The 24,386-nt window shown below is 35.5% G+C and overlaps 1 long non-coding RNA gene and 1 pseudogene across 1 annotated transcript; one reads left to right on the top strand and one right to left on the bottom strand.

The window, feature by feature from the left end:
* The first annotated feature begins 13,268 nt into the window (after window positions 1-13,268).
* Window positions 13,269-20,846, top strand: LOC109584548 (zinc finger BED domain-containing protein 4-like; annotated as a pseudogene).
* A 1,766-nt stretch (window positions 20,847-22,612) lies between these two features.
* On the bottom strand, window positions 22,613-22,895 carry LOC109584551 (uncharacterized). The gene is made up of 2 exons (XR_002186065.1): window positions 22,861-22,895; window positions 22,613-22,816 (listed from the first exon to the last, which is right to left on the bottom strand). It is a non-coding gene; the product is annotated as an uncharacterized LOC109584551 (long non-coding RNA).
* Between the last annotated feature and the right edge of the window lie 1,491 nt (window positions 22,896-24,386).

The raw sequence follows: 24,386 nt of genomic DNA, 5'->3' as shown, positions 1-24,386 counted from the left end.
TTGTTTCTTTACTTTTTTGCAATTTAATCCTACTACTTTTCCATTTTTAATGTTTCTTAACTACTTGTTTCCATTCTTTTTTCTTAAATTTATAAATTACTTTCTGTTATGATTATGTGGTTAGGTTAATCATATTCATGCTGATCACATGCACATCAATTAAAATGGCGTGAAACCACAAACCCACGCGGTGCTGGAGCCGGAATTTGTCTTCCATTGTTCTCTGTCCTTGCTTCTTTTTGAAGCCACATGTCCAGTCCTTGACCCAAGCTCAAAGGAATGATGTAAAAGCCAACTTGAGCGGTTCTTTGGATTAAAAGATTTCCGTATTGATAGTAGATGAAAGAAGAAGAAAAAGTCTGAAGAATTTTGCAGAAATTAGAATTTGGGCCTATTCTCCAGAAATGCTCCCGCTACATTACTGTCCACTTTAAAGGTACCAGGAGAATCGCTCAGTGAAGAAGAGCTCATCTAAGCCATTTATAAGGCTGTACAACGTAAGATGAAAGAGTTATGAGTGTTTGAAAATCATAAAAACCGCCACCATCTTGAAAAATCAACCTCAATCCTACATATAGGCTACCCCCTACAGAATACCCAACGATTTCTCTTATCATTAGACCATGCATTGCAAGTTGTTTTCATTAAATGAGGAGGGTCAGATATGAAGTAGGTAGTTGTCGCTGCTACATCGGTTGTCCACTTTAACTTATCGTCTCTCATGTGGCTTCTGTTTGCTGATGGACCATCTCAAACTAAAGCCATAACCTTAAAGCCACACAACTCCATCCTCTCCACTGCCTCTCAGAATAAATAAAACAACTGGTTTCCAGGAACTTCAACACAGGGAAATGGGGCATAAGGAAATGCATACATGCAGCATAATCCTTGTATCATTAAAACTAGCATTGATTTAGCTAGAGGTGATTGAGAATCATTGCTTAACACTAGTTTTGAAATTGTGCGATATGGTATTTGTGAAGTTAATCAAAGAACGTAAGCAAATACATGCATGTAATGTGATGAATAGGTTCTGATTGATATACAATATATACTTACCATCATAAATCAAATCGGATTGTATATTCATCTGATGCATTAGTTAGATGATGAAATTCTCTCTCTCACTGCATGCATCTATTTTAGATTTTGCCCTTAGCCACTCATCTACTTTGTCTGACAAACTAAAAGCAGCAGAATTGTAATAGGTATAGTCTCTCAGTGGGAAGGAAGATGTATTTACACAGGACATTGTATGCAGCACCAGACAAATGCCATAGATAAAGGCACTACTTTGTTATGACTGTGTGCCTTCTCATTGACTTTGGTGATGTTGACAGTGCCCTTTCCTGTTGCTCCCAATGTACTTGCTCAAAATTTCTCTCTTCAAATTGAGCGCATATTCTACACATCTCCATTATGCAATGCAAGTCCTCATTCAGTGATGGATCGACAAGCACACTTCTTTCTTTTAAAATTGTGTCAAGCTTTGAATGCAAGTAACTAACTTTAATCTGGGAGCTCCTAAAATATTTTAGATGTGTATCTTCTTCAGTTTTAGATAAAAATAAAAATAGAACAGTGCTATTGGTGTTAGTCTTGTCATTGGATGGCTTAATGCTGGCACTATTCTTAGCTTGGCGATAAGACAGTGAAATTAACACTCGTCTGTATGTAGTACAGGCTTTGCACCTATTATTATCAGTGTGCACTATGTACTCAGTTGCTGGCTTTTGTTGTGCTGCCATTGTGCCAAGCTGCAAATGTATAATAGAAAATGTGGATGCATGCATATAAATGGAACATAAACCTGCATAATCCACAAATTTCCATCTCTTTTATCAGCAAGAGCTGCAAATCTACTCTCATTATTTCCACAGCAAAAGTACATGCATTCAAGTACTTCAGTAAAACATCAATTGCTTGACAAGGGTAAAAATAAGGTGATGGTGCTAGAAGTAGGCAGACTTTTGCTTTGGACATGACAAAACCATGTGCAATCAAGATTACAGTAATCACCATTGAATTTATTGGACCAGATGCAGTATCCTGTCCCAGTTTTGTTAAAACTTTCTGAGCTGCAGAGGATGCATCGTTCCAGCTTGCAAATAGTGTTCGAGCATGCATTCATGGTCAGTGAGCTCATCAGGTATTCCACTGAGTCACTTACCATTACTCTTCACTATTTTGTCTTTTTCAAAGGTTGATTGTAATTGATCAATCGAAAGCTGAGACATTTCAATTCTGATACTGACAGTGGCACAATTATGGTCTCTCTTCACCTGCCAAGAATATCTTTTTGTTAGAGCCAAACCGAGTTTTTTTGGCATATTAGCTATCCAAATGTCATAATGACAATATAATATGATGTCAGATTGCTTTTTCAGCCAATCAGTTTATTTTTAAAAAACCATTTACTATTGTTACCTTAAAATTTAAAACTATGAACTGTGTTTATAATACTTTAGACGCACTAGTTTCTCTGGGATACATAAGTAATGGCATCACGTGACGAGCAATCAGTGCAATTTATGGCATCGTAGGCAACATTAAATAACTACGTCACATTCTGCATTTCTTACGTATTTGTGGTTTCAAAATTGTTTTTGTTGCACAGAAGGAATGCAGATAAGTAACAACTGAATTTATTCTGGCTGTTATAGTTGCATTATTGTGGTCAAAGGTATGTCATTAAGTTTATACAGGGACATCCAAAACAGGCTAAGGCCTTATCATTTTGACCGAATCTTTTATTTAATGGGCCGGAAGGACCTAGCGATTCTAATGGTGCAAACAAAATTTCTAAATTCCATGTTTATCAAAAGTTATAACAAAAACTCAATAGGTCAGGTGAACATTAACTCAGTAGCGAAATACATAGAAGAGTCATTTTCTTGAATTGCTGATAGAGGTGAGATGCCAGTTCTCAATTCGATTTGGCTTGTGGGCTACATATGGTTCTGTCAAGGATGCTTTCTACTCCAGCAATTAATTAATTACAATGATTTACTATTAAATATAATAAAATTTTGAAGTACAACATACCCTTAGCACATGAGAATGATTGACTTTTCTGGGAGTAGTAGCAACGAACCACAAATCACCTAGTGAGCAGCACTGCAGCAATTACAACGCCCACACGATTATTATCATTAATTAATAATCAATTAAATAAAAATCAATGAATATTTAATGAATTATAACAGAGTCAGATAATTGATTTCTGGTTCATAACCATTTCCGGTTCATAACCAATCCTGGTTAAGTTAGTCCATTATGTTCCTGATTGTGTAAGAGGTTAAATTGGTTCATTATAGTCTCAGGACTGGATTATAATTGGGGCAAGCCTGAGCTCGCCCCACTAAGGCGGGAAGGGTATGTTTGCATGTACGGGCATAGGACTGTATAACTATTATTAAAGTGAAATAGCATAACTTTTATTAAAATTGGTGTCGTCACAATTAAATTATTATCATTATTATAAATTTTGCAGACAGAGACAATGGGAAGTGAGAAGGACAGAGAAGATAAAAAAACAGAAGGACAGTCTGATGGGATACGGTTTACTTGAAACTACACCCTGAGAAAAATAATTAATGAGAGAGAGGACAGGTAGGAATGACAACATTTATAACAAGGACATATAAAGTGATAAGTGCATGCATTGTTTGAATTAAAAGTTATTTATAAAAATGATTAATCATATGATTAGTTACTGATTTTGTGATTTATGAGATAGATTGGTTGAGATCCATTTCTGGGAGAGATTTCCAGAGGCATGGTGTATGGTGAAAAAATGAATGTTGAAGGACAGAGAAGTGAGACAGAGAGTGTTGTAGCTTAGATTTGGAAGTAGAGCGAGTAGTAATAGAGTGAGAGCAAAGCAGGAGGTAATCTAATAATTAAACAGAGTGGAGGGATTCTTGAGTGATGAAACGAAAAATATTATGTTGTTTATTTCTAGCCTGTGTGCATCAGATGTAGAATTTGTAATCTGGATTTATAGTTAGATGAATAGTCATTCAGTACATACTTTGTTGCATTTCTCTGGATTCTCTGCAGGATAGTTATATCTTTGATTAGATTAGGCCTCAAAATTGGAGAGCAATAAGTAAGCTTGGTAATAACAAGGCTCAGAACTAATAGTTTCTTAGTCTTAATAGGGGCAAAAGCTCTACATAATAGACCAATAGTCTGGTAGCTCGTTAGCAACAATACTATCAATATGTTTTGACCAGGTGAGATCCCATTCAAATATAACACACAGGTCTCTAATGACGGGTTCCCGGGAATCGTCTGGCCATTGATGTAGTAGGAGACCAGAGGGGAGTGACGCATTGAGCGAAATGTGATTAATGAAGATTTCTCTAGATTGAAGGAAAGTGTGGAATTTACACTCCATTGATAGATGCTATTTAAATCTTCTTGCAATGAGTCACAATCATCAAAAGATTCCACTACCTTGCTGTATTTGCTATCATCTGCTAACATACACATTGAGGAAGGATATGCCATTAATTGCAAGTCGTTTATGTATATTATAAAAAGGAGACAGCAAATCCGAGGGGCCCGCAATGGCAGTTTTTTTAGAAGATTACAAGATTACATACTCTATGGAGAAGATAACAGGATCACCTAAGATACTGAAAATTACTCTGGATTCCTAAAGAGGACTAAGGATTCCTGGATTCAAGGAGATTTTTTATAGGATTATGAAAGATTATAAAGGATTTTTGAGATTAAATTGTGTTTGTAAGCATTTGTGACCATAATTGACAAAAGGTACCTTATGGCGGATAGGAAAATTGGTCTTTATAGCCTTAAAAATCTAACTTTCTGAGCTCCATTTATCATGAAATTACTCCAGAGGATGTAAAAAGTTACCATGTAACTTTTAGAAACAATAGTTGTCTAATAGAGCACTCACAGGTTGATATTTTTAATCATAATGATGAATTTTAAAATCCGCCATAAGGTACCTTTTGTCAATTATGGTCACATTTAATGATAATATTATTATTGCTGTAAACAAACAATGAGGATTTAGGAGCATTTTCTGCAATACCTATTATCACTGGCATTGGTGATAGTGTTTACACATTCCATAAGGTAGCATTTGTCACACTTATCACAGCATATCATGTCACTTGTGTGTTGTAGCCAACAGTAGCAATATAGTTTGATTTCTTCTGATTTCTCTTCCTTGCTAATAATTTCTCTTTTCTTGGACGGAAAGATGGTGAATTCACTACTTTCAAAGCAGGCAACAAAATGATGCCTCATGTTCGCTAATACGTCACATCAGTGTGGTTTTCTCCGTAAGCCAGAGATGTCACGTAAGCTATTGTGAAGAGGCTGCAGTCCTGTGTTCCTACTTGATTAACAACATTCATTACTTTTGCTGTCATTTTAGATGACTGAAATCAAAAAATTGACGCTATAATATGTACTGTCTTGCTACTAACTGACTTAGTCAAGAATTATAAATTTTGACCGTGCTATTTGTGCAGCATGAAAGTGTTGAAATCACCCCCCAAAAATTGCCCTTAATGTAGATTATTTCTAATGTATTTTAATAGTTTGAATGTTCCTTTTCTTGATAATGTGTAGTTTGTAATCCATTGACATCTCTGAATTTATCCTTAATCAACTTTAATGCTATAATTGCATATCATTGGTTGATATTAGAGATGTTATAAACTCCATGCACTGAGATGTCATCTCAAATTGCTGCCTCAAGGTTATTGCTGATGGTGTGAATCCTAGGTTTGTTTCAGTTTTGGGATCTTTCTTCTTAATAATGCATCCTTATGTTAGTGTGCATACATATTTTGCACAGTAAAATAATCAGTTTGTGCTTCTAGCATGTTGCAAACTCTTCCATTTATTGTATATAATGTACACAAGACTTCCATTTTGTCATTGATAAATGAATAATTTTCATTATATCCAATTTAGTTTTTGTAGCACTCTTCCAATTGTGATGTCTGATTTTTTACATTCATTAAATACGCATGCATATCCTACCTTAATAAAATCTTTCACTAAAGGGTTGTTTGACCACTACAGGAACTTGTAACGTCTGATGGTTTATCTGGTTTGCTCTCATTAGGCTGTTTTGAATGTACTCGGAAGAGTCTGCTGAGGAAACTTGTTTATTACTGTTAAAAAACGCACACAGCCATTCGCTTCCTTATCAAGACAGATTTGTCACCAGCTGTTACGTTGACAAACCGTGATCATGAAGCCTTATCATTTCCTTTGGAATTGAGGTATGTTGGAATGCTTAATGTTGGGTTTGATTTCTGAATTAGTGGCAACTGGGAATGTGCTTTTTATACAACATTTTCGTCAACTTTCTGGCTCTCATTCAGCTTTTGTATGTCTGATACAATTTCAGTGGATGAGTGGCTTTGCTCCTAATTAACACCTTCATTTTCACTAATGTCATCATCAATATCTCCTTGACCCTGCAGCAAAGTTACTACACATGGGTGGCACATCTCATTTGTTGTTACCAACTAACTCATCTGCCATTTGTAATTTAGTCATGGCTTCCTTTGCCTTTTCTCTGCCTTTTCAAGCAGATCAAAAAAGACAGTATCAGACAGGTTAGCGAAGTTGTATTCTTAGTATTCATTGTGCCCGACTTTTTTTAGATGTCTATCAATTCCAGGAAATTGTATTGCATAATTTTCCCTTTTAATCTCAAATTGCAAATCCTCTTTAATGGCAAGCTTGTGAAGTCGCTGCAACAAGCTGAGCATAGTGAAATTTATCATAGTGAAAAAAGTTCCAGACATACTGCGAAGAGATTGAAAAATCTGTTCAAAGCTCTGTGATCACATTGTAAAAACTTCCGGCTGATCTAAGTAAGTGTCCCACATCATTATTGTCTATGCAAGTACTGCATGAGCATTAATCTTGACATAAATATAGCTATTAGATGTGATAAAGTTGTTTAGAATGGAAAGGATTTTTGTAATAAAATCCATTGCTTCTAGTATCTGAAAAAGAAAGTAGCATACCTTATTTCTTCTAATCGGTGTTGTGCAGAATAGCTCTTGTCAAGGTAGCTGTAGATTGATGCACTCATTATCTCTAGGAAATACTTAGTAGCCAATGCATCTGATATGCAACCAAGATTAGATGAAGCTTTCAACAAGTGCTGAACTGCATTGAATATTTTTGTAGATTATGCCTCGAGGCCTGATGCCATGTTCAATTTTCCTGGAAATCTTCATCAAGATGTTTAGGTGAGTTGAACTTGCAATATAAGGTCCCATAGGTAGGACAATTGAGGGCTTCAATAGCTACTTTTTAAGCTATACTCCCACATGTACACTATCCTGTACACAGAGAAAACAATATAGATTTGTAGCTAGCTACTTTTTGGTCAGTGGTGTGTGTAGTGATTTCCCTTCATTAAGGGACAATGGGTCATGGGTATAAAAGTGTGATGTAATACTCTTGGCCTTTAACAAGCAAGAGTCTCCATCAGCTGCAAAAATAATGAATGTGATCCCTTTTTGCTGTAATTTATTTTTATTGAACCACCAATTTTGGCATACCTCTTGACAGATAAACTTGTTGTCAGTGCCCAAGCACATAAGACAAAATGGAGAATACCTTGTTTGAGCGGCTGCACAGCATATACATAGGCATAATTGTCGACGGAACTATTTCAGAAGTATGTTTCAATGTCATCAAACGACAATACTGTGTAAGTGTCACATTTCCATTCACAGAAAGCAATACAAACCCAGCACATTTATTGGAAAGAGAGTCGAATTCAACCTACTTAAAGATACATGGCAATTGTGAAAAGTAATGGAGCATTGTGCTGATCTAAATGCAGTCGTAGTTCATGAAAACGAAATTTCCCTTCTGATATTAGTTCATACTTTGATTGAATCATTTCCTGAACTGTTTGCAAAGAAGGCAATGCTTCATGCATGTTGCCATGCATGACATCATAGGCCATAGAGCCATCATTAATGTATGAAAGGACAAAAAATTTTTTCAAGATACCATCATGTCATCCTTGTTTCTTTACATTATTTGAGGCACTGTCCATCAGCTATCGTAATATTGGGGCCATGTCTGGTTGTAAAGGGTGTTATTATAGTCTTCAAATTTTATGTATTCTATGATTGATAACAGTTTCTGGTTTTCTTTTGCTAAGACATAAATTTTAACAACGGCATCAAAGCAATCTGTTACTGTTGTTTCATAGAAGTCACTACTTACTCATAACTTTTTCCTTGTCCTTGACCAATCTGTGTTAGCCTCTCCTTATAGCTAAAAGGAGGGGCTTACTGAAAACCTGATTTGATTTTACTGTTGCATTTATTATATAGACTCATTTGTTGATGTTGGGAGTAGCTGACTTTTCATAGCTTGATGTACATTGTTAGATGTAGATGGCAATTGGGGAAAGAGTTAACAGATTCAGAGGATTGTTTTGTAGTGGACACAATATTGTCAGTAAGTGATTAAGGGGTATGTTTGTTACGTTTGTGTCAATACTGGTCAAAAGAAATTCAGCTTCATCTTTATTTAGAAGAGAAAGATCAGGTTGAGGCCGTAGAGATTGACCATGGTTATTTTGTTGTTTCTTGAGGTGGATGGTAATGCTTAGGTGGAGTGATATCTGCTATTGTTGATAATTCTTTTATCTCAGATTTTACCTGTTCTGTGGGATTCCTTTTTTGTGGTAGCGAAAGGTAATTCTCCATGCTTACTTGTTTATCCCATCTTTTATCCTTCTTGACACGGGATTTGAAGTGTTTTACCCAATTGCAAGCCAACCTTTCTCCTGTGGCCTTTTTTGTCACCCAGTCTACATCTGCAAGTGAAAAAAAGCGTCAAATGTGCCTGAGTTTGTGATGGATCTATTCATGGGCATAGGCAGACAAGGCAAGGTCGGGCAAGGAGAAAACGGTGGGCATGAACCCTTTTTTGCTGCCTGAAATATGGTGATTTCGCTCTATCTAATATGCATCATGCATGCTTACACAATTAATGTTTTATCGTAATCAGGTAGAAGAAATTTTTCATGATATGGTGGCTTTGAAAAAGGCAGTTAACAATAAATGAGGAAACTCGACTCTGAGGATGATCACTGAAGTTTTTGTGAGAGACAGGAAACTTTATGACTACCTCGTTTAAGCAGTCCCAGAGCTTAGAAGACAAATCTCTTTTTATATATAAAAGATATAGGTGCAAAAAGCATGGAAGATTGATGTTTGCTCACCATTTCAATAATGAACTTGGGCGTCACTAATAATTCATGTGATATCATAATTCAGAACTTGAATGAAATGGCTGCTGCTAGAGCTCTGGCCCTCTCAGCTTCTTCCTCACTCCTCAGGCTAAGTGACAATCACAGACTGATAGTATAGTTCCAGTGTCCAATTACACCTGTGGTAATGATAGTCTGACAGTCTCACACACAGTGGTACACTCGGTCTTTCCCAACCACCTTGCCTAAGCTTCTGCCTTCACTGCCCTTGCCCACAGGTCAGCTCACAGAGTCATGTCGGGCATTGCCCCTATATGCCTGACCCTCCCTATGCCTATGGATCTATTCACTTTTACAGTGAAGTCGACACCTTCAATACAAACATGGTCTGCTTCCTTCTGATCTCAACTCCATTTTAAAACTTTTTAACAAATATCATTAGTAACCAAAGATACATCTTCCTTGTCATTTGATTAGTATTTGCCATTTTTTTTAAGAAGGTGGCTTTGTAGCGGTATGATTTGATGTAGCATCGCTTTCGGGTTTCATTGACAGTTTTTTGACGTATTTTAATATTCTGATTTCATCTCCAGGAGGAAACCTGAAAGTAGACCTATATGATGCTGGCTTTTCTGATCTAATACGCTCTTGAAGTGCGTCCTTAAGCTCATCAACGTAGTTTTCAATTTGACTAATCGTTTCATTAATAATTTCAGACATAACATCAATTGTATCGTAACCAGATTTCATGAAGCAATTGACGTTGTATTGAGGTAAGTACTTTTTCATGCGCTCATGTATATCAGTGATGTCTGACCTATAATTGCATAAAACTGAATTAAGTCATTTGCATAAATACGTTTATGTAGCAATTGTTTCAATCTTTATCTGAACAATTACAGAATTTGTACATGTACATGTAATCAACATATAGACACATTCACACAATTACTAATCACAGACTATAATTTATAATTTCATTTATTGGTTATGTATATGTAGGTATGTGATATAGAAAGACTCCCCAAACACTCAATCTTATGTTTATAATTTATGATACTCACTATCCTTTATTCTCTCAATCTCTATCATTTTCATTCAATATTGTGAGTGTTTATTTAAGTTGTTCATAGTCTAATTACATAACGTATAGTCGGTTCAAGTTGAGTTGCCCAAGTACCACTCCTTATAACTTTTTAATTGCTAATGCTAGCACACTGAAAATTGGTATAGTTGCATAACTGGTTCTTCCAAAAATCTGTAGCAATTTTTAAGTCTCTAGGTACTCTGGAAGGTTCTGAATGGGTTCTTCCGCTCTAGTTCAAAAGGAGCCACCATGATGAATCATTACGTTCATGCTACATCACACTTGTAAACATAATTTGCATCTCATTATTATTTTTAACAAAACAATGTTTTTTATTTTATAAAGTAAAGGCAAACAGATAAGTTCCTCTTGAGAAGCAGTTAGTCAACTAGCAGTCTATACTACTATGAAACAATTGCTGTCTGTCTGCAGCCTTCTTGATTGCTGCTAATCTTCATCATCCTCAATCTATGTTGCTATCTTCCATATCTGGTGTCCTTAAGAGCTTTATGACAAAGAAAAGGTCCAATCAGTGATAAATAAAGGTAGTAGTATCCAAAGTAAGGATAAAACATACAATAAAAGTCTTAGAGCTGAAAAAATGCTCAATAAAAGAGTTTGCTTGCACTCTGCTACCATTTTGGGTGTGGCTAGGAATGACGTTTTGTGATGCAAACATTAATTTACTTCCTGTGGCAACTCAACTTGAACTGACTATACTTGAATTGCATGTGTACCTGATTTGAGCCTTGATAATAAACTTTTGAAAGAGTATTGTAAAGGTTGAACAGAAGACGAGAGATAGAGAGGGAGGATTAGAGAGGTGTGCTGACAATGAAGAAACTTGTTTCATTACATACATGTATCTTAGTTAGATTCATAATTATGAGTATGTCTACCTAATAGTTATGTGGCTGTTTATAGCACTCTGATGCTGCAGTTTTAGCATAGTAATAATAATATTACAATAATAGTTAGTTATTAATAGTTTGAACTATAATATCTGCGGATACCATAACCCTTAGAGATTACTGGATTTTTAAGATCACTGGATTATTTTGGATTAATACTGGATTATAAAGATTTCATAGGATTACCTGATACCACAGGGATTACTAGATTACATACCAACTTTGATGAAATTACTAGGTCATTGCGGGCCCCTGGGCTGTGATTTCTTATGGAAATTGTTTTTTGTAACATCATTTTTCTATTAATTATGTATTGATCACAGCAATAAAAATTTTTCTTACCTTTAGCATAAAAAAATTATAGCCTTGGATCATAATCTATAACACAATAATAAAACACTATGGAATCTCACAACATTCTACGTGTATTTTACTGCCTTTTCCATTTCTAAGACTAAGACAATGTCAAACCTAAGCAACTGGAAAGTGGGAACCATCATACATTGTCACAATGGTGCGTGTATAATTATTTTTAAAATTATATTATTAGGACTTATCACAAGCGCAAAAAATGTTGTCTCCTGCTATGCCAGCTATGTCCATTTACTGACTACCCCATGGACAGTATGGCATAGTGGACATTTCATTAAATTTCCTCTAGATGAAATATAATTTGCCACCAGGTTACTTCGCTTACCAGTTGAGATTGATATCTTGGTTGTTTGGAAGGAATAAGAGGAGACACACAAAGACGTTTATGTTTGCAGGAGAGTTTTTAAAGACGCTCTGCCTTGGTTAATGGCCAATAATGCCTACTATCAGAAGATAAAAGTTAGTTTGGATCAGCACACATTAGCTATGCTCCCTGAGGATGGAGACCGTTCTTACCTCCTTACAATTCCGCCAGTTGAGTCTCCGGTGGTAACAACATCTATTGACACTACTACTACTATAGATGAAGAAGTGTATTTGTAATGATTCATCCCTAATGCTGCACCACCACCTAATCAGTTGGAAACCATTGAGCAAACTGTATAGTCCTTTGACAGCCACAGTCATCTCATCTCATGTGGCCCAGCATTGAAGGGACACCTTTCAATGAGTTTCAGAATAAAGGATACTTCTCAATTGCATTCCCTACTGTATTTCTTACTAGTAAGACAGTAGGAATACATTTATGCCGTTATAAATCAACATAATTTACTAGGTGCTGCTGATTTAGTTGGCACTAGAATGCATGCCATAACACAAGATCAAGACTTCACTCACCTTATGAAGATGTCGAAAAATTTGCTAAGCACCCTCACGTTTGTTTTTATGCCCTCAATTCTGGCGTGCTAATGACATGGGTTGAGTTAAGCTTGTCTTACAGTACATGATCTTTGTGACATGATTCGTTGAGAGGTTCCTCAAATAAAGTTGTTCATTACGGAGCAAGTGTGTATGGTACCAGGCAGTACTGGTTCAGAGAAGGGAATAGTCTCATTGCCATGATTAATACTTCATGACTGCCCACTATCTTCTTCTCTCACAGTGCTGCTGATTACCAGTGGCCAGAGTTAGCTGAGTTCCTTTGTCCAGAAGATCAAGAGAATAAGCAGGCCGGTGTGAAAGCTGTTATTGATAACCCTGCTTTAGCTGACTGGTTCTTTTGCTACAGGATCCAGAAGGAGTTGATGCCTTTTATATCAATACTCTTAAAGCTACAGACTAATTAGATGAGGTTTTAGTGGCAACATCATGGTAGTCCTCATGTACATTGACTAGTTTGGCTGCACAATGCTCTTAATGTTAAGAACCTTCTCTCATCATTACTTGTTCTTGTAGAGTCAATGAGACATTGGTAAACTACCGCCACTGTTTTCACCCCTTCTCCACACTACACAGGCATGTTCAGATTTTGCAGACCAGGGGTACAAAGCTTATAGTGAATTCACTACAGCTTTCACTTTGACTCAAGTGATGAGACAGTCTGGACAAGATCCTGAATAAGTTAGATTCCATGACATTCTTCTGTGTCTTAGAAATGTGGAAACAACAGAAACTTGGGAAAACTTCATGGAAGAGACATCGACCTGAGAGACAAACCACCTTGTCTACCGGTGGCAGTGATGGTAGTTTGATCACTATTCAAGACCAACTATGTATGAAGGAGCAGTAATAATCTTCCATGACGGCAAAGTTGATCTTCTTTAGGTGGTCAATGTTCACCCCTTCAGCCTCACTTAAGCTAGTGAGAGCAGTGATGATCTACAAATCTCAAGGACTTACTCTTGACAAAGTGGTCATTGATGTAGGGAAGATGTTATTTAGTGGATTGTCATTTGTTGCCGGTTCAAGAGTGAGGAAGTTGAGTGACCTTCTATAAGTACCAACATTTCCTCTCAAACGAATGACTAGCATTGTTGTTGCCATCATGAGGGAAAGGAGAAGGATTGACTACTTTCTTTTCAAGGACCACCTCTAGAAATATATGAAGAGGAAGAGTCAGTGGATGTCCATGTAGAAGTCAGGACACAATTTCCACAGGCTGTTCATGAGGATGAACGTGTGGAAATCAATCATGGATTGAGTGGATAACACATTATCCACAATCAGCATAGGAGGGAGAAGAAAAGTAGATAATGAAATGTAGTTTCCCAATGAAATAGGGTAAGTATGTCATCACAGATTCACATTTTATCCTACATCATATATTTTTAACACCTTTACTTGCTTGCCTTTTCAATCTATATACATGTACATGCATTCTCTCCTGTTTCTTAAACATGTGCATACATTCTCTCCCCTTCCTTAATCTACATGTACATTCAATGTCTCCTCTTTCAGAATCTACACGTACATAAATTCTTTCCTCTATCTTAATCTACATGTACCAAATTTTTTCCTCTTTCTTTATTGATATGTACATCCATTCTCTTCTCTTTCTTAATCTACTTGTCATCTCTGTCATACAGTAGAGTGCTTTAAAAGAGCTAAGTAACGCGCAGTAGCGAAAAGCAGCCCATCGTAGTATGAGCGCAGTACAAAAGCAGCATAAACGACGGAAAAAACAGGAGTGCACTACCAATGTGATGTGCTAACGTGGCGATGTAGGGGTGTGGTGCAGTAATTATACCACGCGGTACTACATATTACATGAGGATGTGCAAGTGGAGTTGTTCAGCGACACGCAAGTACCAAGAAGAAGGCTAAAGTACTGAGATCTGAAGCTGAAATCCAAGACCTGTACTACCTATATCCTCAACAGGCTATACCACTTGTAAAATATGCTGTATACGGTAAGCCAAAATATATAATTGTTATTGTATAATAAAAACCCATTATTGAATTATTTATGTGTATACATAGTATAATAATAAAATTCTTATCAGTCCTAATACATATGGCTTAAAGGCCTTTCTACAGTTGAACCCATTCCAGGAGTCAGCTTCTTAATGTGCATTGAATGTGCATCAATTGATTCCACACTATCTTCAGGATCATGTATATTTTGATAGCATTTCTGATCCAGCTGCCATTGGTTATCTATTGAATGCGCATTCAAATCACATATGGAGGTGGCTTGGCTTAATGTGCATTAAAGTCAATGCGTATCAGGTGTTCAAAGACTGGAACCGGTTCCAAACCAGTTCAATGCGCATTAGAAGTGCTAGTGTAGAAATGCCTTAATAATGCACCATTAGTTACCAATAAAGAATGGTTTGTAGTAGTTATTAACAAGGCAGTGACTACAAAACCGTAAACAATTTTCATTGTGAAGTGATTAAATAGCCAGCATCCCGTTGTCTCAATAAGATAACCTTGTGCGCATGCGCATTGATGCAAATTGGATCTTAGTTGTCATAGATTCCTGAATAAGAGGACGCTCCAGAATAAAAAACCAAACCTTTAACCCTAACTTAGGGTCTCCTAAAATAATTAGGGAACTACTAAAGTAACTAGGGATGCTCTAAAAAGCCTCCACCCTATCTCCTAAACCCAAAAAACAGTAGCTAAGTAGGAGACTCCTTAAGTATTGGAAAAGGCAAAAAATGAAATTTTAAATAAGTAAAAAGAATATAAGTAGTAGATAAATGAGATTCGAACCAGCGCCCTACATCCAAATCCAGCAAATAGCTCCCTGCAGCTTTCCCACTGTGCCACCATGATCCTGCTGACAAATGTCACCTTCTTTTCATAATTTTACTGATTGCTCTATATAGGGACTTTACCCCTATAGGGAGTGAAGCCCACTACTGGCCCTGCAAACCATTGTAAAAGGAAACCATTTACTGCGCAGGAGCCATTGCTATTAACAAAACAGAATCATTCATTCATACTGTAAGTTTATTTGTAATTAAAATGTTTACATTATGGCTTGATTACTTGTACCATTAGGCTACAAATGAACTACTATGGCTGAATAATTAAGGGAGGAGAGGTTTGATGTAAAGGTCAGTGTAGTATTCAGGAAGTATCAGGAAACTGGAAGTATGGCTAGATGACCAGGTTAGTTGCTGTGTTGCTTCTGTACCTATTAGCAACAGTACAGTGTACTGTATTAAAAACTACTGTAGTGTAGGTAAAGCATGAACAAGTACTACACCAATGTTTCAATTTCAGTACCATTATTATACAGTGTACTGTGTGCAGTACAATATACAAGACATAAAAAATGTAGCACTTCTATAAGTAATAAATTTTAACAAGTAGAAATTCTAAGCTAGACTACTGCTCTGAGTGAAAAACAGTGGCTCATGTTCATTGATTTTAAAGGACTTGTGGTTGTTAAAATTAAATAATAGATCATTTTCAGTAGCTCCATTAAATACATCAGCATTAATGACTCCAAAAAGAACATTAGCATTAGTTATTCCATTAATATTACGAATATTAGTAGCTTTAACAGTAAAAGATAGGCCAGCATTAGTCGATCGAGGCATATTACCAGTATTAGTAGCTATAACAGTAGAAGATAGGCCAGCATCTGTCGATCCAGTCATATTACCAGAAATATTACATTTAGCTACGGTGGAAGAAAGGCCAGCATTAGTTGATCCAGTATACCAGTAGCTATAACAGTAACTATTAAAAAAACAAGATGAAGTAGGATTCCGAATGGCCAACGAAAATAAAAATTTAAATCTTGTTCTCATGACTCAAATTCTACTCTAAATTGTACTTTCAATGTTATTATGTAAGAGTTATGAATCACCTAGCTGGCAATGTAGAGTTGAATTTGTCACAAGAATAGGATTTTTATTTTGTATTTTCGTTGGTGGTTCAGAATTTAGTATCATCTTGTTTTTTTTAATTTTTATGTCATTGTTTGTGTTAATTTGTATATAGCATTTATAATATTTCATCAGCTGCCATTGTGATTTTTGTTGGTTTTACACAATTTCTTACTATTATCATTGTTATGTCATTTATTAACAGCATTATAAGACACAAGATTCAAAGAATTTATAAGCTGAAGGCATATCCCTTATACTGATGACTACATATGCTGACAGAATATCAACTATACTGATGACAAGCGAAATTTATACTAGTCTTGACAAAAGTCCTTGTTCATGGAGCAATGACAGTATCCATATTCCCTCTAATCCTGTTGCTATTCCTGTTCTTGTTGTCAAGTCATATTATGATTGAATTGTAATAACTTCATTTAATTAATTGTTTGCTTTTTGAAATAAAATAATTCATTATACCCTTGATACAAGAAAAATATGCAAGATTAATACCTACTCTTACCTGGAAACCTCCACTAAGTGTTGCAGTTGATTAATAGCTTCATTTGCTGGCTTCTTCCAGAGCTGCAAATCTGATCTTAGCATGCGCAACCACACCCAAATTTTGGAATACATGCTTCTTTAATCAAGAAAATGTCGGCATGCATCTAAAATGAACCCAATCCAGTAGTGACAATACAACTTCTTTCTTTGTTGGAGAATTGTTATATATAATACGGACCTGCACATACCTTATTGGCATTAAATGGTGTAAGAATTAGCCTTCTATCACCTAGCAAAGTTGAGATACAGACTGACAACTCAATTGACAGGACATGATGATAATGATGATGAAAAGAGTTGGCTTAAAAAAAGGCTGTTTTCTGGATTCTTGACTTTCCTCTCAGACAAGGTTTAGATCCACACTAGTGGTACATATTGAGTCCCCTGGTTAAGATAAGGTTCTCTATAAAGTCTGGTAAACATAGGAACTCGTTTTCCCGGTATAGCAAGGCTGCAAAAGTCGTGGCAGCCATTTTGAAGTGGGACAAATACTACTTAGTAACGCTACATATAATTAAAAACTTAAGATTTGTGACCATAATTGACAAAAGTACCTTATGGCAGATTTTTAAATTCATCATTATAATGAAATATAACAACCTGTGAGTGCTCTGTTAGTCAACAAATGTTTCCAAAAGTTACATAGTATAACTTCTTCCTTCCTCTGGATTATTTTTGGGATAAATGAAGCTCAGGAAGTTGGATTTTTAAGGCTATAAACACCAATTTTCCTACCCGCCATAAGGTCGCCATAAGGTACCTTTTGTCAATTATGGTCACATTTGTTATATACTTTAGTCAGTTGAGACATACAGCATATTGTCAATTGATAGCTTGATGCTGGCAATGGCTTGGAAGGCAGTTGTACTACCAGCATGTGCTGTTAATAAAATAAGAGCAACTTTACCTTCTCGTGGTGCAAGTTATGTTGGCTGTACAATGTCTTATTTATTGTATTAAATATCATTAGACTTAAATCTACTTTTGTTTTTATTAATAGCATAAAGGCTTTTCATATTCACTGCACAATGGAGGTGGTATAGTACTTGTAGTTTTCTGAACATCATTTGTTGCAATTAGATAGAAAGCATTAGATATTTTTTGAACAGCTACAAATTCAAAATTATAATTAAATGCAACTGATTTTTAACGTACTATAAGTGGTGTCTGTTTTAAATTTCCTAACTGTATGTCCCCCTTTTTTAATTTTGGAAAAAAGATACTATATCTTTGTGATCACTCTTAAGCTGTTGCTTAATATCTGTCATTATGAAAGTTGAAGTGTAGTGCTGCCAGCAATAACTGGTGTAACTTTTAATTGAATAGTTACAAAATTGTACATGTAATGCCCTACCTCGACTGCATTTCTTCATATGAAAACGCAGTATGTTTTGAAACATATTGCAGTAACAGGCTAAAGAATGCTTTTAATTGTGATGTTTGGTAACAAGGAGACGCATTACAAATACTAGTTAATACGTATTGGTTTCTGACTATAGACAGGAGTTTGTCACTTTACAGCAGTTAGATAATAATTCGTCATATAAATGTACATATGTATTTTATTAATTTACTTCGTTTTATCTGTTTCTTTTTAAGTTTCTTATGTGACCACCTTTTATATATCTTTCCATGTCCAGTATGCTTGTGATGTACATGGTTTGCTAATGATAGCCATTTCTCTTTAACCTCTTGTGCATTACCATTGCTCAATATGATTGACCAGAAAAGGTGAATATCCATACTTTGTGACCAATTGCCAATGTCTTTGTAACCATTGACTTTTGAAAAGCATCAATTTTTTCTTAAATCCTATTTGATTCTAAGTTCTGTAACACATTAAATATATCTTATACCTTTGGTAACATGCCAGATCACCCACTTTGAAATTTGACCACATCTGTCAGTCACAAGCCATCCTACTTTAAAGCCTTCATCTGAAAGAAATTTAACACCTTTCACCAGCCCTCCTTTCTCCATATGGCAGCTATTCAAAACCTCAGTATTTTATTATCAAATAATAAACAAATATAGCATATAAAATCATAACTGACCTATACCAATTCAATATCAACTATTAAAATCTTGTCTATTTCTAGCAAAGTGTATGGACCAAATTTAGCACGAGATCCTGGACTGTTATATCTAGCATATACACCAAGAACTAAGGGTTTTTTTTCTGTATGTAGCATTGAAATAACATTCTGGTGATACGTCCATACAGTTTGTATAGCTCGACATGTGTAGTTTTTTTGATAATTAAAGTATGTGATTGTTTTACAGTTCATTAATTTTAAAAAGCGTAATGCTTTTGTGGGTAAAGACTCACTGCAAGCGACGGCAGTGCAAACAGCCAAATTTCAAGCTGGCATGATACCAATCAAGGGTTGACTTTCTCATACGTACTGAATGAACATGTGGCACAAAATAACTTTACTCTAAGGAAGCTGCCAATTATTTTGCAAAAATATCTGATGCAGAGCGGCCTAGAAAACAGTGAGAAAAGAGAGAGATTTGTTGCCAATACTATGAACTTCATTTGTAGGAGTGTCATTCCTATCAAAACATTGTTTTAGGATTTTCTGTAATGATTATCACTAGGGTTGCACCGATATTGTGATTGGCTTATCGGATAAAGGCTTATCAGCTTATTTTTAGAACATCGGTATAAAAAAGCAATCAATTCCAATGTTATAACACTTGGTATTGTGCATTCGCAGTAGGATATTTAGTCACATGTAATGTTATTATAGCAACACGTGATTTTGCTGAGGTAGCTTATTAACTTTATTGAAGTTGTCCAAAAAGCAATTGTGTATCTGGGACTTTTACCAAACTAGTGAAGACAGAAATTTGCTGTGTGCAATTCTTGCTTTAAATCAGTGTATCGTGGTGTGAAAAATACTAAGACTTATAATACTACAAATCTTGTCCATCACTTTAAAGCAACTCACCCTGATATCTGTTGAATACAGTAAGAAAAAGAAAGAGAAAAGCAGCCCCATCAAAGGAGCCTCGTAGCAAGCAGTTGACATTTGAAGCAAGTATTGAAAAGACAAGAAAATGGGAGATTATTGATCACCATGCATTGCGTATTCACAATAAAATAGGAGAGATGATAGCACTGGACTATCAACCATTTTTTATTATGGATGATGTTGGCTTTAACCGTCTTCTAGAAGTTTTACAGCCACTGTACAAAATTCGTACCAGAAAGTACTTCACTGAGACAGTACTACCTAATATATATGGGAGTACAAAACAAAAGGTGGAATCCAAAATTAAAGGATCAAGAGTTTTGAGTTTTACAAGTGACTTGTGGAGTGCCACAGTTAGCGTTAACTCACTTATGAGTCTCACTGCTCATTGGTTAGAAAGTGATTTCAAGCAGGATCATGCAGGTCTGCATGTTCAAGAAATTGATGGCTCCCGCACTGGAGATGTAATCAAAGAAAAGTTTCTTAACATGTTTGAAAAACTGGGATATTTCACACAAACAAATCCATATTGTTCTTTGTGACAATAGAACAAACATAGTTCAAGCTTTAAATGATGCTTCTTACCTCATTATGGTTGTTTTGCCCACAGTTTACAATTGGTGGTTCATGATGGAGTCTTATTATAATGAGCAGTTATCGATATATTGGCTCGCTGCAGGAAAATTGTTGGGCATTTTCGACATTCTTGTTTAGCATATAGTTGTTTATGAAAGATACAGGAGGATCTAGGTCTACAAGGACATAGATTGGTACAGGATGAACCAGCCAGGTGGAATTCGTCACTTTTCATGCTTCAGAGTTTACAAACAACTGTCTGCAAATTAGCTGGATCTTATGAATAAGATAATCAATGCACTTTCACCCATTGAAGAAGTAACTAAATCTATCTCTGCAGATGCTGCTTGAATTTCAGTCATAATGCCATTCTTAAGAATAATTAGAAAAACCTTAGATGATCACCATGAAGATTCTGGAATTCGTACAATGAAGTCGGAAATGAAGAAATTGTTAGAGAAGTGGTTTGCTGTGTTGAAAGGAATAAGAAACTTACCATTGCTACTATTTTAGACCCAAGGTTTAAAAATAAGTTGTTCAGTTATCCTTCAGTAAGCAATAATGTTAAATCATTAGTACAAGCACATCAAACAGAGACACAACAGGTTGTAAATGCCACTGGCAGAGCTTTGGAAGAACCACTTCAAAAGAGACAGTGTACAAACTGTGGAAAGCGTATTGACACATCATAGAAGAATCTGGTGGTATTGTAAGTTGTAAAGATGGATCAGATGAGTTATAGATCTACCTTGCAGAGCCTTTGATACACTTTCATAGAGATAATGTATACACTTTGTTGACTAATAATCGTTTAAGGTTTCCAAAGCTAGCGAGTATTGCACAGAAATACCTATGTGCTCCACGAACTTTTGATTCATCGGAGAGGCTTTTCTTAGGAGCAGGTCTAATCTATGATGAATCAAGGAACAGATTATCCCCTGATAATGCAGAAATACTACTTTTTGTTACGAAGAACTTTGATTATTTGAATTAAGTTATTAAATAAAATTGATTAATAATTACTTAATTAACTTTAATATTAGTTATTAATATCGGATCGGTTATCGGTATTGGTTTATATCACAAATAGAATATTGGTTTGGCCACTCCAATAAAATTCATAGTTTTTCCTTTCCCGCCCGCTCACCCACACAAAAATATAATTATTCAATTCAAAACAGTAATACAGTATAACAGGTGTATTGTCGTGTCTCGTACTGTCTTTTCAACGAACAACTGGTTTCTGTAACTTGTGTCTACATAGATTTAGCTCATTTAGGAACCAAAAATCAGGTATAGTGGCTACTATTCCTAAGTTTTATTATATTTTGATAGGTATCAACGTTAAAAATATTAATCTATTCCTAAGGTCAATCCTCATCGTGCTAGTAGCCTATTTTTGTCCTACAGCTATCGGTCTCACTACCTCTGATCTATTTTGTTCTGACGCTGCCCATCATTCAGCTTTTTCACTTGGTACTTCTGTTTCAGTTGTTCCCTTAGCTCTAATACTCATTCATCATTGTCTAGTTCCACCCTCACTATCTACCACTCATGCTTTTTTTACCCCTCATTCACTTAACACCTCTCATTCAGGTCGTTCATTTGGTACCTTTCACTCAGCTCATTCTTGTTCCCTTGGTACCTCTCATTTGGCTCGTTCAGTCAGTACTATTGTCATGGCAATGACTACATATCTTGTAAATACTTGTGTTTATACTGTAGGTAAAAGGAACATATTACCATGGATAATATTACTTATCCCTTTTCCTTACACAAAGAAATTTGCAAAGATTAATCCTTTGGACAACTTTTTGAATTATTTATGTTGTCATGGAAATCATCTATTTTTCGACGCCACACCTGTTGACCACGCCCAATCAGCCATTTTGATCGTTTTTCATGGAGTATCTTTGTGCCTTTCAAGAGCTCTCAGTAGACCTGCAAGTTCTATTCCATTCACTTAAAAGTGCTCCAAAGCACTTTTACTGCTTGCACCTACATAGATTTTAGCTGCTGCATTTACTTACAACCAGTTTCATTGCCTTTACAATATGATCAACAAATAGTCAACTTTTTGCAAAAAAAAAAAAGTGTTGAATAGCAATTACATCAAAGTGCCGACAAAGCATTGTTTCACATTTCTATTCTTTCCTATGGTTTCTATTTTACCACTAATATTATTCAATACCAATTTTTGCCAAGAAGGTGTGGTTTCCTGTACAACGCACGTGTTTGCCCTAAAAAGAGGCGTGGTAATTGCTTTTTTATTAATTGTTATTACCTTGTTGTAGTTCTACAACAAATTGTCAGGCAAAGAGATATTAAAGATGAAAGTACTGTTGAAGAGTTCTTTGAGCTATATATTAAGCACAGCCTCTCTTTTTCATCGTATGATCTTCATGGTGCTCTAGTGGCCAAGGAAAGGGAATTGTTGTATCCAGTTGATGTTAGTGTTCCAAATGTACCTTTAATTAACTCCATTGGTCAGTACCTTAAGTATGTTGTTTTCTGTTGCTGATGATGGAACATATTAGACCTACCAATTCCAATTGTCTATCAGTGTTCATTCAAAAGTTCATTCTTTAGAACCAATAAAAAATTATGCTTCTATTATGTTCCTATTACTGTGCCAAAGAGCAACCTTATGTTGAGAATTAATTTTGCCTAGTGTATTTTGCGCTGATAAACCAGTTGTTAACAAAAACAAGTGAAAAAGGAGCTTTTGGAAGTTTTTGGCGATTTTTAATAATGTTTATTTAGCGACATTATAATCAAAATTTATAATAAAAATTAACTTGCTGCCCACCCACATTGTTACCGCCTCTGTAAGGAGAAACTACAAATCTAATTGGAGTGGCCTTATATTGGTTAATTTCTATATCGGTGCAACTCTAATTATCACTAACTTTTTGTCTTCTTATTACTCATCTTTATCATTAGAAGAATGTGTAACTATCTTTTTGCATGAGTCATCTCTCTGTGATTTATCTTTTGATGAATCACTCCTGTCACTGCTACCATCCATATCATGAAATCTTGGGTCAAAATCCTCAAAGTCTTGTAAGACAGAAGTTCACATTGAACTTCAATGTTGTGTTTTTTAGCCTCTAAATTACACTGAATGCTTACATCACTGGTAAAAGGCATGACTTCCGTACCTATACAAGCAACAACAATTGTTCCATGACATGACATTATATGTAATGCATGGTTGGGGTCAAATACATTAATGTTTGTATTTAGCTGTAATCAAATACTTATTTCAAGTATTTGTATTTGAAGTTTTTAAAATCAAAGTATTTGTATTTGCATTTGTATTTGATATTTCTAAAATCAATGTATTTGTATTTGTATTTTAAATACATTTTTAGTCACTTCACACAAACAATTGGTGTATACAATCTAGTGTTGTTGTAGTTCCTTGGTACTAGAACTAAATCAATTCTAGTACAGCCTTTTTTTCATAGTTCTAGTTCCAAGAACTAGAACTAGTACTATTTTTACAACCAATGTAAGAACCAGAACTAAACTAGAACTAGCTTATACAAGACTTGTAGTACTAGAACTAAACTGGAACTAAACTTTGCCAGAGTCTCAGTACTAGAACTAAACTCGAACTAAAAGTACATTCTCTTGTACTAGAACTAGTTTGGAACTAGAATTGTAGAACAATATTACTTGACAAAGAAGGTACTAATTTGTCAGTGAAATATTTTAGTACATAACAAAGACTGAGTCACAAATAATGTATGAATTTGTTACTTAGACATAGATTATAATGCATAAATACATCATAGACTTTGAATA

The sequence above is a fragment of the Amphimedon queenslandica genome, unplaced genomic scaffold, assembly GCF_000090795.2.
Source record: "Amphimedon queenslandica unplaced genomic scaffold, v1.1 AMPQUscaffold_13199, whole genome shotgun sequence".
Taxonomy (NCBI): Eukaryota; Metazoa; Porifera; class Demospongiae; order Haplosclerida; family Niphatidae; genus Amphimedon; species Amphimedon queenslandica.
The sequence above is the reverse complement of the archived record's forward strand: the minus strand, read 5'-3'. Positions and strand labels throughout refer to the sequence as shown.